This window comes from Osmerus eperlanus, chromosome 11, assembly GCF_963692335.1.
Source record: "Osmerus eperlanus chromosome 11, fOsmEpe2.1, whole genome shotgun sequence".
In the NCBI taxonomy this organism is placed as follows: domain Eukaryota; kingdom Metazoa; phylum Chordata; class Actinopteri; order Osmeriformes; family Osmeridae; genus Osmerus; species Osmerus eperlanus.
The window spans coordinates 10,734,975-10,746,790 of record NC_085028.1 but is presented as its reverse complement, the minus strand read 5'-3'; the positions used below and the strand labels follow the sequence as shown (position 1 = coordinate 10,746,790).

Sequence of the window (11,816 nt, the reverse complement as noted above, 5' to 3'; positions counted from 1 at the left end):
CAGGTCCTTAAAGTGATAACCTGCATCCCATGCACACTTTCATCACTGGGGTCCCTGTCAAGAAGACACATTCTTGTGTAGGTGGTTCTGCTAATCAAAAACGTCCTACATACAATGTTGATGTGGCAATTATGCAAAAGGTGTTTCAGGATCGACCAGAACTATTGATTCAAGCTCACTTACTTTTGGTTGTCTCTAACATACATTTTCTCCCTTTATTAAACCTCTTGCAGGAATCTCAGCCTTTGGTGTCTGTATAATAACTCTCACTCTGTCCACAGAACAGTTAGTCAGTTCAATGGGCTTTGGAATGGCAAAAAAAAAGTATCTTGACCCAAGATATTTACCGTAAAGAAAATACAATGACCTTCTGTGCTCTAATGGACTATGAGCTGTTTTATGAGGCTTTCCATGTTTCATCATTCTCTCTTTACACTCTTTAATGTTTATGTTTCACCCATGCTTTCCTGTGTGCGTCTTGGCAGTAGGTGGGAAATGTCACTTTGATACATCCAGATGCTGGAGAGCCAGGAAGTCAAGTGTCAGTGCCAGGTTTGTGCCCTGGTTGATATCGGAAGCAGTTGAAGCTTATCTTATATTTAATGCCCTGCTTCCTACTCAGATAAGGGTATTCTGGCGGTTTGTAGTGTGTGTGTGTGTGCATATGTGCGGCTGTGTGTGTGTGGGGGTGTATTTCTTTTGCACTGTTGTGCAAACTGATAAATAAAAGGGTGTGTTTTAGCAAACAAGCCACTGTTTTGGAAGTGGCCTTGCATTTGTTTGTCTTTTTCACACAGATAAGATGTTGTTGAAATAAATAAGATGGAACATCTCTCCCTGAATATCGCATTACAGTCCACTGACTGAGCTTTCAGCAAGATCTGCAACCCCTTAATGAATCATTCAAAGTCACATTTGAATTTAATTATACATAGGATGGACAGACTTTTATTAAGAATTATTGTCAGTTTATTTGTCCATGATTTGTTTTACCTCCCAACTGACTTGTTGCTTTTGATCAACCTCAGGAAAATTGTCATGGTATACAGATGGGTAGATAACAACATCTTATAGGAGACTATGATGCACTTTCTTGATGATAATAGCTGATATACAGCCTTTAGTACAGATCAGCTCCATGAGCTGTAGATTTTAAGGACAGAAAGATCATCTGTTCTTACCTCAAAATATGCTTTTCTCACAAACTGGTGACATGGTAGCACCATAAACCCCTTAGCCCTCCCATTCTTCGTCACTCTGGAATTTTCGGCATTGTTCTATTTTGGGATTTACCAATAAACAAAGACAGCCTCCCTCCTTTGTGCTTGTACTGGACGTGCACCCTTTCTGTGCCGCACTACAGTTGAAGCCCAAAGCAGAGTTCAAACTACAGCCACTGACTGACATCTACCCAAATCATAGAACTGGCACAACATGTTATCTAAAAGAACCATAATCTGTAGAAGCAAACTTTTTCTAATGCCCTCTTTTAGTTGCTGTGGTCACACTGGCTGTCCTCTTCTATCCCCCCCTCTCTCTTTTAGCACTCTTCCATGCTCCTCTCTCATTTCCTCTTCCCCCCCCCGGTCTCTTCAACACAGAGTCCTTGCTTTTCATTTAGCCTCTCTGTTCCTCAGTTGTTTGTTTGTCTCAGTTGGCCCGTGAGACACACAAGTCATAATGAAAGGCACTCTGAAACCTCCCCTCCATATCACAGTTGAGTTCATCTGGAGTTGGACAGTTGAGACTGCATATTTTACCCAAAGAGATACAGAGAAAGTATACATTTTGGGAGAGCAAGTGGAACCCCCTACCACACACACACACACACACACACACAATCACAGACTTTCAGTTGGTCCATCCTTGACTCATGGTGGATAAGAGACCAGATTTACTGTACTGAGTGGCCTAGCAATTTCCATAACACGCACAGGAAATGGAAGCTGGAGGGTCTTTGTCCAGGCGTGGATGTGGTGTTGGTTCACTACTGAGTACACAACTTGACATGCAGCACTACACACACACACACACACAGTGTGTTATTTGTACATCTTTGTGTGTTAATGATTTATGCGTCCACACTAAGCAGGAGGCCTGTCTCAACCTCTATTGTCCAGTAAAACAAATGTCAACAGCTTGGTTGTCCGCTTCAATAAAGAGAACCAACAGCGGTCATTTCTCAGTTCTGACAAAGGGTTGAAAAGGAACAACGCACATATTTCTGCCAGGAGGCACGCTTCACAATGACAAGGGCATCTGGCGGCCACTATTGATGCATAACTACAGCATTAGGTTTACATTTCATGCTTGATACTTAGGCATTAATGATGTTGTGGGTTCCAGTATTTGGGCTGGCCTTCTGGTTAATCGTTTACATTGTATAGTTAAATAGAGCTCAGATCCAGATCTCCTCTGCTCATGAAAGGGAATTCTATATAGGCGGTTCTATTTTAGGTTTTGGAAGATCTTTAATAACAAAAAAATCATTCCAACTGCAGCATGCAAAAATGCTCCTTTTCCATTGCTAAGGGATGTGTGAGGGTGGCAGGGAATACGCAGGTGGCTAGGTCAGTGTGGCCTGACACACAAATGAAAACACACACACACACAGTGATTCAACAATGACCCAGACGCACGGAAAGACCCTATATTTCTACTCACAAGTACATGTGGACAGGATTTCCGTTGACGAGCAGTGAGATGTAGAGACAGGATTAAGCACTGTTTACTCAAACAAACAATTAAATCTATTTTGGTGTGCTAAGGGTCCACCCTGAAAGACTTTCAGTGGCACGTCGCATCTAATAAATTGTTGCAAAATGTAAAGATATCGCCTCGTCCAGCTGTGTCAAATCACCATGTAGGCTACACCTGCCAAATCCATTCATGCAAGAAAATCATTTCACTAGATAAATTGCATCAATCCAGGCGTTGTTTGCATTAGGTCACAGGTCATATAGAAGCAAGAATGGACACTCCGTCAGTATGCTCCTTAACAGAGCCAAGTTGTCGCTCGGAAAGCCTTACTGTCCTGTACAGACCCCCCATGCTTTTGCTGGGTTTAACCTAAATCCTCATGCATTTACTGTGCTGCACCTAGCCTGATGTCGAGCACCATGCCAGACAGCCTGTTTTTCCAACTCAGCAGATTCTCCCAAAATGTCTCACACACAAAAATTGGTAACCCAATACACTGACTCAGTGTGAATCGTTCTAGCACGTTGTCCAAAGCAACTGGGTGATCCAACAAAAGTTTTTCCTCAATTTTCTTTATGAGGGAATTGTTTATGTCTGAGTTTTATGATGCACATTAGTTTAATAGCTGTATGACTGCTGTTTCCCCCCAGCCAGCCGTTAGATGCCTGTGTTGTGACTTTAAAGCACCATTGTGGGTATATAGTTGAGGCCCCGGTGTTTTAATAGTCCTCGCTGGACTCAGGTATGATATCCCCTGTGTGGAGTTCTCCAGCCGAGTCCATATGGGTGGGCCCTAAGGCACAAGTCAGTGGAATGCTGCTGAGTGATGCCCCTACGCTGCCTTGTTGTGATGCAGAGATGGAGTGAATTGTAGCATTGTAAAAGATGCTCCACAGAGAGGATTTCAAATACAGGTTTAAATAAATAAAATAAATCCAAAGTTTCGGCATATTTGGCTGCAACAAAAATTAGCGACAACAGTATTCAGAGCTTAAAATGTTTTTGTTTTTTTAAACAGGGATTTTCATTGTTGAAACCTGTTGGTACCTGTCACTGTGACCCTTACACTGGCAGATGCTGTAGTCTAAAAAAGCTATGCTCCAATATGGTACATTCTGACAACCTTTTTAATATACTTTGTGCATGGGTTCTAAAAGGCTGGGTTGATAAAGATCTTTTATGTTATATGGGTTCCCCATTCTACACAGCTGTGTGCCAGATGCGGCCAACACACACACACACACACACACACACACACACACACACACACACACACACACACAGATGTTTAGGTGCAGCAGGAAGTCTGAGTGCTTTGCATGGAGGATGTTGCACTGGAGCTCCTGGTCTTTGGACCCCCCCGCCACCCCACCCAATGACAAAGAAGTGATTGCCAAACGTCCCATCATTATCCATGGTTAGGATTTTTGCAGGCTGAAATTGCATGGACATTGAAGCCCCCGTCCCCCGTCCCCCAGCCTTGTTGCTTTGGTTAGGTTATGTCATAAATTAGCACATTGACAGCTTGGATCTGATTACAGATCATTCTCTTTATTGTATAGAAAACACAGTGCTGTATTGTGCTCTCACCCACTCACAGACAAGATGTATTGTTGCCAACCCTCCTTTGTTCAAAAGTCTGAAACTGGACAGCACACCACATCAAGCCAGCCAGGGCCAGGAGAAAGCCACCTTGCTCTAACTGGTACAAACAAAACCAGCGGTGTGTGTCTGGCTCTTAACGGCTAAGGCCTGGTGAAGCTTGTTTAGGCCTTTTGACCAGCTTGTGTGAAGTTAATGGTTGGCCTAGAGACCAGTAAACACAACACAACTCTCTCTCACACACACACACAAACACACACAGTTAGTTGTCTTTAGGCTGTATCACCACCACTCACCACAGCATGCCTTGTCGTTGACCCACAGCAAAAAGCCTGCTGGGAACTTTCCACCACATTCCACTGTTACTGTAGCTCCAGGGCTTTTCTGCTGGGCTTTTGAGGAAAAAAACTGAACAGGACCTGTTTTTTGTGTGTCTGCAAGTCACTAGTTGCATCTATAGCTTATTTCATCAAACATTGCAGAGTAACATCTGTTGAGGAAAAAAATACAAAATAGTGCACATATTAACAGTAGCACAAGCAAGTAGTGATTAGCTTGCATTGTAATCAATATTAGTAGCCGGACTAGTTTTGTTGATCCTGAATTGATGTTTCTGTAGCTGTAGCCTGTGGGGGTATCTAGGGCCAAATTGCAATATCAGTCATGCCATGCATGTCAGCTCCACTATTGAAACAAACAGAGTGTGTCATTAACATAACTGCCATTTTAAGTATTCATTTTAAAATTGCACTATACATAGATATTTTGTACCAGGTATGCCAATTTGACAGGTCTTATTTTAGATATTGGTGTTTGCTGGACACAGCAAAAAAAGGGAAACATGGGTTTCCCTTTTAGTTGACCAGTTACCAGTTATTTTTACTTGCTTGCTCTCTTTCTCTCTCTTTGCCCCTCGTCCTCTCTGGCAGTTGGTTCTGGTATTTCCTGCTGCCTTGGCATCAGTTTTGAATTGTCTGGGAGTGATATGGTGCATTTTATAATTTCAAATGCTATGCTAATGTTAAAACATCAACTGCTGAATTATACCCATTCCCCTTTCTCTGTAGCAGCTCCTAGGACACAGGACCTAGCTCTCTGCTATACAATGCTAATAATGTGTCCTTATTAGCTTGGGCCAACTGGCTTTTCATAGTTTCTACAGATAAAAGCATGTTATGTAAACTATATCTCTAGTCCTTCCTCTTGATCTATCGGTGAAATGCTTTAAAAACCCTAGACTCTGACAGGATTTATTGAAATATACAGTTAGGTCCATAAATATTTGGACATTGACACAATTTTCATCATTTTGGCTCTGTATACCACCACAATGGATTTGAAATGAAACAATCAAGGTGTGCTTTAAGTGCAGACTTTCAGCTTTAATTTCAGGGTATTTACATCCAAATCAGGTGAACGGTGTAGGAATTACAATACATTTTATATGTGGCCCCCCCCTTTTTAAGGGACCAAAAGTAATTGGACAATTGGCTGCTCAGCTGTTCCATGGCCAGGTGTATGTTATTCCCTCATGGGAGTTCGTTATTTCATTGACAAGGAGCAGATAAAAGGTCTAGAGTTCATTTCAAGTATGGTATTTGTGTTTGGAATCTGTTGCTGTCAACTCTCAATATGAAGTCCAAAGAGCTGTCACCATCAGTGAAGCAAGCCATCGTTAGGCTGAAAAATGAAAACAAACCTATCAGAGAGATAGCAAAAACATTAGGTGTGGCCAAATCAACTGTTTGGTACATTCTTAAAAAGAAAGAACGCACTGGTGAGCTCAGCAACACCAAAAGACCCGGAAGACCACGGAAAACAACTGTGGTGGATGACAGAAGAATTCTTTCCCTGGTGAAGAAAAACCCCTTCACAACAGTTGGCCAGATCAAGAACACTCTCCAGGAGGTAGGCGTATCTGTGTCAAAGTCAAAAATTAAGAGAAGACTTCACCAGAGTAAATACAGAGGGTTCACCACAAGATGTAAACCATTGGTGAGTCTCAAAAACAGGAAGACCAGATTAGAGTTTGCCAAAAAACATCTAAAAGACCCTGTACAGTTCTGGAACAACATCCTATGGACAGATGAGACAAAGATCAACTTGTACCAGAATGATGGGAAGAGAAGAGTATGGAGAAGGGAAGGAACTGCTCATGATCCAAAGCATACCACCTCATCAGTGAAGCATGGTGGAGGTAGTGTTATGGCGTGGGCATGTATGGCTGCCAATGGAACTGGTTCCCTTGTATTTATCGATGATGTGACTGCTGACAAAAGCAGTAGGATGAATTCTGAAGTGTTTCTGGCAATATTATCTGCTCAGATTCAGCCAAATGCTTCAGAACTCATAGGACGGCGCTTCACAGTGCAGATGGACAATGACCCGAAGCATACTGCGAAAGCAACCAAAGAGTTTTTTAAGGCAAAGAAGTGGAATGTTCTGCAATGGCCAAGTCAATCACCTGACCTAAATCCAATTGAGCATGCATTTCACTTGCTAAAGACAAAACTGAAGGGAAAATGCCCCAAGAACAAGCAGGAACTGAAGACAGTTGCAGTAGAGGCCTGGCAGAGCATCACCAGGGACGAAACCCAGCGTCTGGTGATGTCTATGGGTTCCAGACTTCAGGCTGTCATTGACTGCAAAGGATTTGCAACCAAGTATTAAAAGTGACAATTAGATTTATGATTATGTTAGTTTGTCCAATTATTTTTGGTCCCTTAAAAAGGGGGGGGGGGCACATATAAAATGTGTTGTAATTCCTACACCGTTCACCTGATTTGGATGTAAATACCCTGAAATTAAAGCTGAAAGTCTGCACTTAAAGCACATCTTGATTGTTTCATTTCAAATCCATTGTGGTGGTATACAGAGCCAAAATTATGAAAATTGTGTCAATGTCCAAATATTTATGGACCTAACTGTATGTGACGGGGACAACTCTCTTCCCTGTTTAAAAGAGAAGAGGGGGGTAGAGTGTTTTCTCCGTGCAGGATTTTCCCTCTAAGCACCAGTTCCGGTTCTTCACTGGCTTCCGTTTCTGTGTGAGGAACACATGAAACCTGTCTGGTACCTTGCCAGCATCGAGCTGACCTTGCTAGCTTTGGAAATGTTGTGTCCTATGTATCTTCTCTCCAATAGTGTGCTGCCATTATTGCTTATTGGAATGTATATTGTGATACCTAGATAGATTTGCAATTGCCCTGAGTCTCTCCATAGCTAACAGGAAGGCTAGGTCCCCCGTCAAATCCCTAAACATTTAACCTGTTGCACACGTGGCCCTGCATTCCCTCTTTTAACCAGCAGGGTGAAGAGGTTGAATGGACCCCTAGATCCGTGGCAGTGGGTTACCTCATCGGGCATGGCAACCGTCTCTCTGGCTCCATGCCAAAATCCTGGGCCCATATCAGAATCAGGTCACCTTACAACTTCCTCTCTTACACAAGTGCAAATAAAGTCCCCTGGATTTTTATCGCTGAGTGTGTAGTAGCACAGGGCGTGTAGCACAGTTGAACGTGTGACAGGGGAAGCAATAGAGCCTGTCCAGGATAGGGCGGGCACAGAAAAACTGGCAGCTAGATTGATTTACTTAGTAGTGCACTGTGCTGTATTGACTTGGACCTCTGACAGGTGTCAATATGTCAGGTTTTACCACACATGCTTTTGGGTGATGTTCTAAATAATATCGGTCAATATCGTGCTTGATTGGCGTTATCTCTCATGGATACCTTTCAAAATATACTGTGCTAGTACAGAAATTGAACAATGCTGAAAAAACTGTACAGCCAACCAATGATCAATCACATCATCATGAGGACTGTGAACGAAATGTGCAATATTAAAGAAAATATGATTCAAAACAGGAAATCATTGATATTGAAAGGTATCTTAGTTAAACTGTGAAATGTTAGTTTTTTCCTCCCCATCCTCGTGAACAGAGCCCTCGCTCCTGCAGTGAGTGACTGGTCAACGGAGGAAGCGGGAGAAATGGGACTCCTCCCTTGACGTTCCACTTTGGTATTTATGGAATTTGCTTTGGAACAAACATGGCACTTCCTGACCCATGTCCCTGGAGGATGCTTCGAAAAGGAGGGGGAGAAGGAATGCAGGGAAGAGAATGAGTAATTGCGAAGAAGGGAGGCTGTTTGATGTCTAGTTTTTTTTACTGCCAAGGTTACAGATATCTTCTTACAGAGTAAACTTAACACATATTTAACCTCAAGCATTTTTGGGTTGAACCTTGGACTTGCATTAGTGTCAGTAGCCATACTCCTGGCTTGTTTAACAGTGCATTGTAATGGCTTGTGTAACCTCCTGCGGGTAATCACAAGGGGGATGTCCTGTAAACATACAGACAGCTCTGCCACCTTCCTTAAGAGGCAGGGACACAAACTGTCCTAAAATAAACTTTCTTATTGTTGTTTCAAGTCTTTTTCCTTCAGCCACCCTCACTCCTTCTTGGATTCTCAGACTGCTAGCTGTCCTGTGCCAAGCGACTGTCTACTTTGTTTTCTAGTGTTTTTGTGGCACCTGGTTTTTCACTCATGGAGTCCCCAATCAGAAGGGAAGTATGAGAAGGAAGAAGGGGCAGAAGCCCTGCTGCGGAGCAAGGGCCGAGAGCAGCAGGCAATGCCCCAGTGGCCTCTAGACTCCTTAGTTCTACGCCACTTCCTGTCAGGATAGACCTTTCATCAGTGTCATGAGAAAATGTTGCTCCTTGGTCCTCTTGGGGGGGCGACTGGCCGGCTGCAATCAGACCCTGCCCATCCTGTCTCTTCAAGCCCCCTCCTCACGATTGTGCGCATGCTCCTGTACTCTCTCTCTCTTTCAAACACACAAACACATTTTCCATCTCCTCGTTTGATATTACGATACTCAATTTAAATGACAGTAGTTGGTGTCTACCGAAGCGACCCTGGATTTTGACTATGGGCTTTGTCAGAGACCTTTGTCTATCACCCCCAGTTTTATCCTGTAGACCTTCTGATTTACTCAGGCTTCCTGCTACAGTCTGGCTCCTCATACCCGAGAGAGAGGCGTTAGACAGTGCCCCCTTTAAGACCCCCACGGGGGTCATGAACATTTGCCAATGTGTCGCATGTGTCTACCCAATTCCCCCTCTTCTCCACAGGACAAGGCCTTCATTCCAGGCACACACAGAAAGACTTCTCAGTGCTTGTGGCATTCCCCTCTTCCGTGCATGGGAGGGTGAGGCCCACAGACTGCTACTTTAGTTCTCCAAAAGTGTGGGAGAGAGGGACATGTGATGGGGGGGCAATGAGGAGAGTGAGGGAGAGACGGATAAAGGAAAATACGACAGAAAAGGGAATGAAGACAAAAGCCATTGGAGGGAAAGAGAAAGATGGGTTGCCGTGATGGATGAGACATGGTGGCCTCTCGTTTTATTTTAAATATGCGAGAGATGGCCGTGTGTGTGTACATGTGTATTGGACCTCCCGCCCCACACAGATGGCATGACTCACACTCCCCTACCAGACAAGCCTGATTTGTTTTAAGTCTAACAAACACATTTTGTAACTCAAATTAACATTGCCTTCGTTCCTGGGAATAGAAAACTCTTGAGTAAAAGAATGGAATGTTTTTTGTCTCCGGGCGGAATTGGGTTGAATTTCCCCCCAACTCAGCGTGGTCCCATATATAGAGATTGTGGTTGGGGTCGGGTATTAAGGCTGGATTCCTCCGATTCCTGATGCGTCCGCATATTGTTACACTCTAGCTGTACATTCGTTGCTGTTACAGATTAAGCATGTTGACGTTTGGCTCTTGTAATTCCCCCTCTGAATATCCCAGTGGAAACATTTGTCTGTCTCTTTTTCTTTTCTTCGTCCATCCATTTTTCTTTTTTTGTTCATCTTCCTCGTACTTCCTCTTGTATTTGTAGTAGTATCTGATGGGCATCTGTAACATTCAAACGTAAAATTGTCTGCCACAGGTCTGTGAGATTCCATGATGCTTGTACTATAAACTCTGAGTTGTTTGTTTGCTGGTCATTTGAATGCATCTCAGTTAGAATGTCTAAAACAACCCAATGGCAGCAATAAGTGGAATCTGCAAAAGAAGGTAGACTTTTAGTGCTCAGAGGGTGTAGACCTTACCACAAAGCTCTAATCCTCAATCTCTACTCCTTCCTGGAAACAAATGAGAAGCCTATGGGAGATTTGTGTTGTGAATCAGTCGTATCTGTTCAGCAGAGAAACCCATGCCAGTTCAGATCACATGAAGCAATGATCTGGTCTTTTGTCCTGGGGGTGTGTGAGGGCTTGCAGACCCATACCCTGGCATAGACAGAACTGGCGATAGGAATGTGATAGGGATGGATTGAGTAATGGGAAAGTCAGTTAGTGTAGCCCTCACTCTCTCACACACATACACACACACGCACAGGCACAGGCACAGGCACAGGCACAGGCACAGACACAGACACAGACACAGACACAGACACAGACACAGACACAGACACAGACACAGACACAGACACAGACACAGACACAGACACAGACACAGACACAGACACAGACACAGACACAGACACACAGAGGAACCGGTACACCGACAATGGACTGACAGAACCGCAAACATCCTCTACAAACCATCCACCCTAAAGAGCATAAGAGCCTAGTGTTAAATGTACCACCCAAGAGGGTTACCCCAACCCCCACTTCAAATAATCCCCCCCCCCTCCCTCTTCATAACCCAGCATAACTAGCTACTTCAAGGCTCTGACAGATGTTCTGCTCACCCTCAATGTGATGCCATGCTGGGAGATAATCCAGGGTTTTTCACAGCAAGGGATTATAGGGTCTGGATTAACAGGGGCTGTGTTTGGATAGACACAGCTAGCAGCCTTACAGGTAACAGCAAGACCTGTGCTGGTCTACTTTAGCTTTTACAGCTTAGCATGCTGAGGTGTTAGCCACAGTGTTTTGAAGTAAAGATAATTATCCGGCTGTGAATTTCATATGCAGACAGGCGTTACTCTCCTCTTCAACAGTTTCAAATATGTGTTCTACTTTCCAGTGAGGCTTGGTGACTGATAATTGCCATTGCGAAAGTACTATCACACAACATGAATCATCTCAATTATTACCAATGACGAAGACACCTCGCCTTGCATTTCTTCATGCATGCCTGTCACAACTCATTAATACACAAGATGTTACTGACATGACTTGACTTGGCCATCCTCCTGACTGCATTTTTAAACTGCTGCTGCCATGACTGTGCAGGTCTCAGGGAAGGTGCAGCTGGTTGTTTTATGCCGCACTGATCCTCATCCTGGAGCAGATCTGTTCCCCCATGGCCAGCCTCTGACCTGTCTTTGAGACTTTCCTTAATAAAAACAGGCATGAAGATCACATAGATGATGGCTAAGTCTGTCCTAGATCTGTCTTCTCTCCTCAATGAGGTTGTGATTTATGTCCAGTGATCTTGACTGAAATGTTCTGGGATCAGGGTGTAGTCATGTCATGTTTGAATGCTGTGACAGTAGC

General features: G+C 43.7%; 1 protein-coding gene across 3 annotated transcripts in view; it reads left to right on the top strand.

Moving 5' to 3' along the window:
- Nucleotides 1-11,816, top strand: part of myo18ab (myosin XVIIIA b) — an 84,025-nt gene that overhangs the window by 1,201 nt on the left and 71,008 nt on the right. The window lies entirely within an intron of this gene.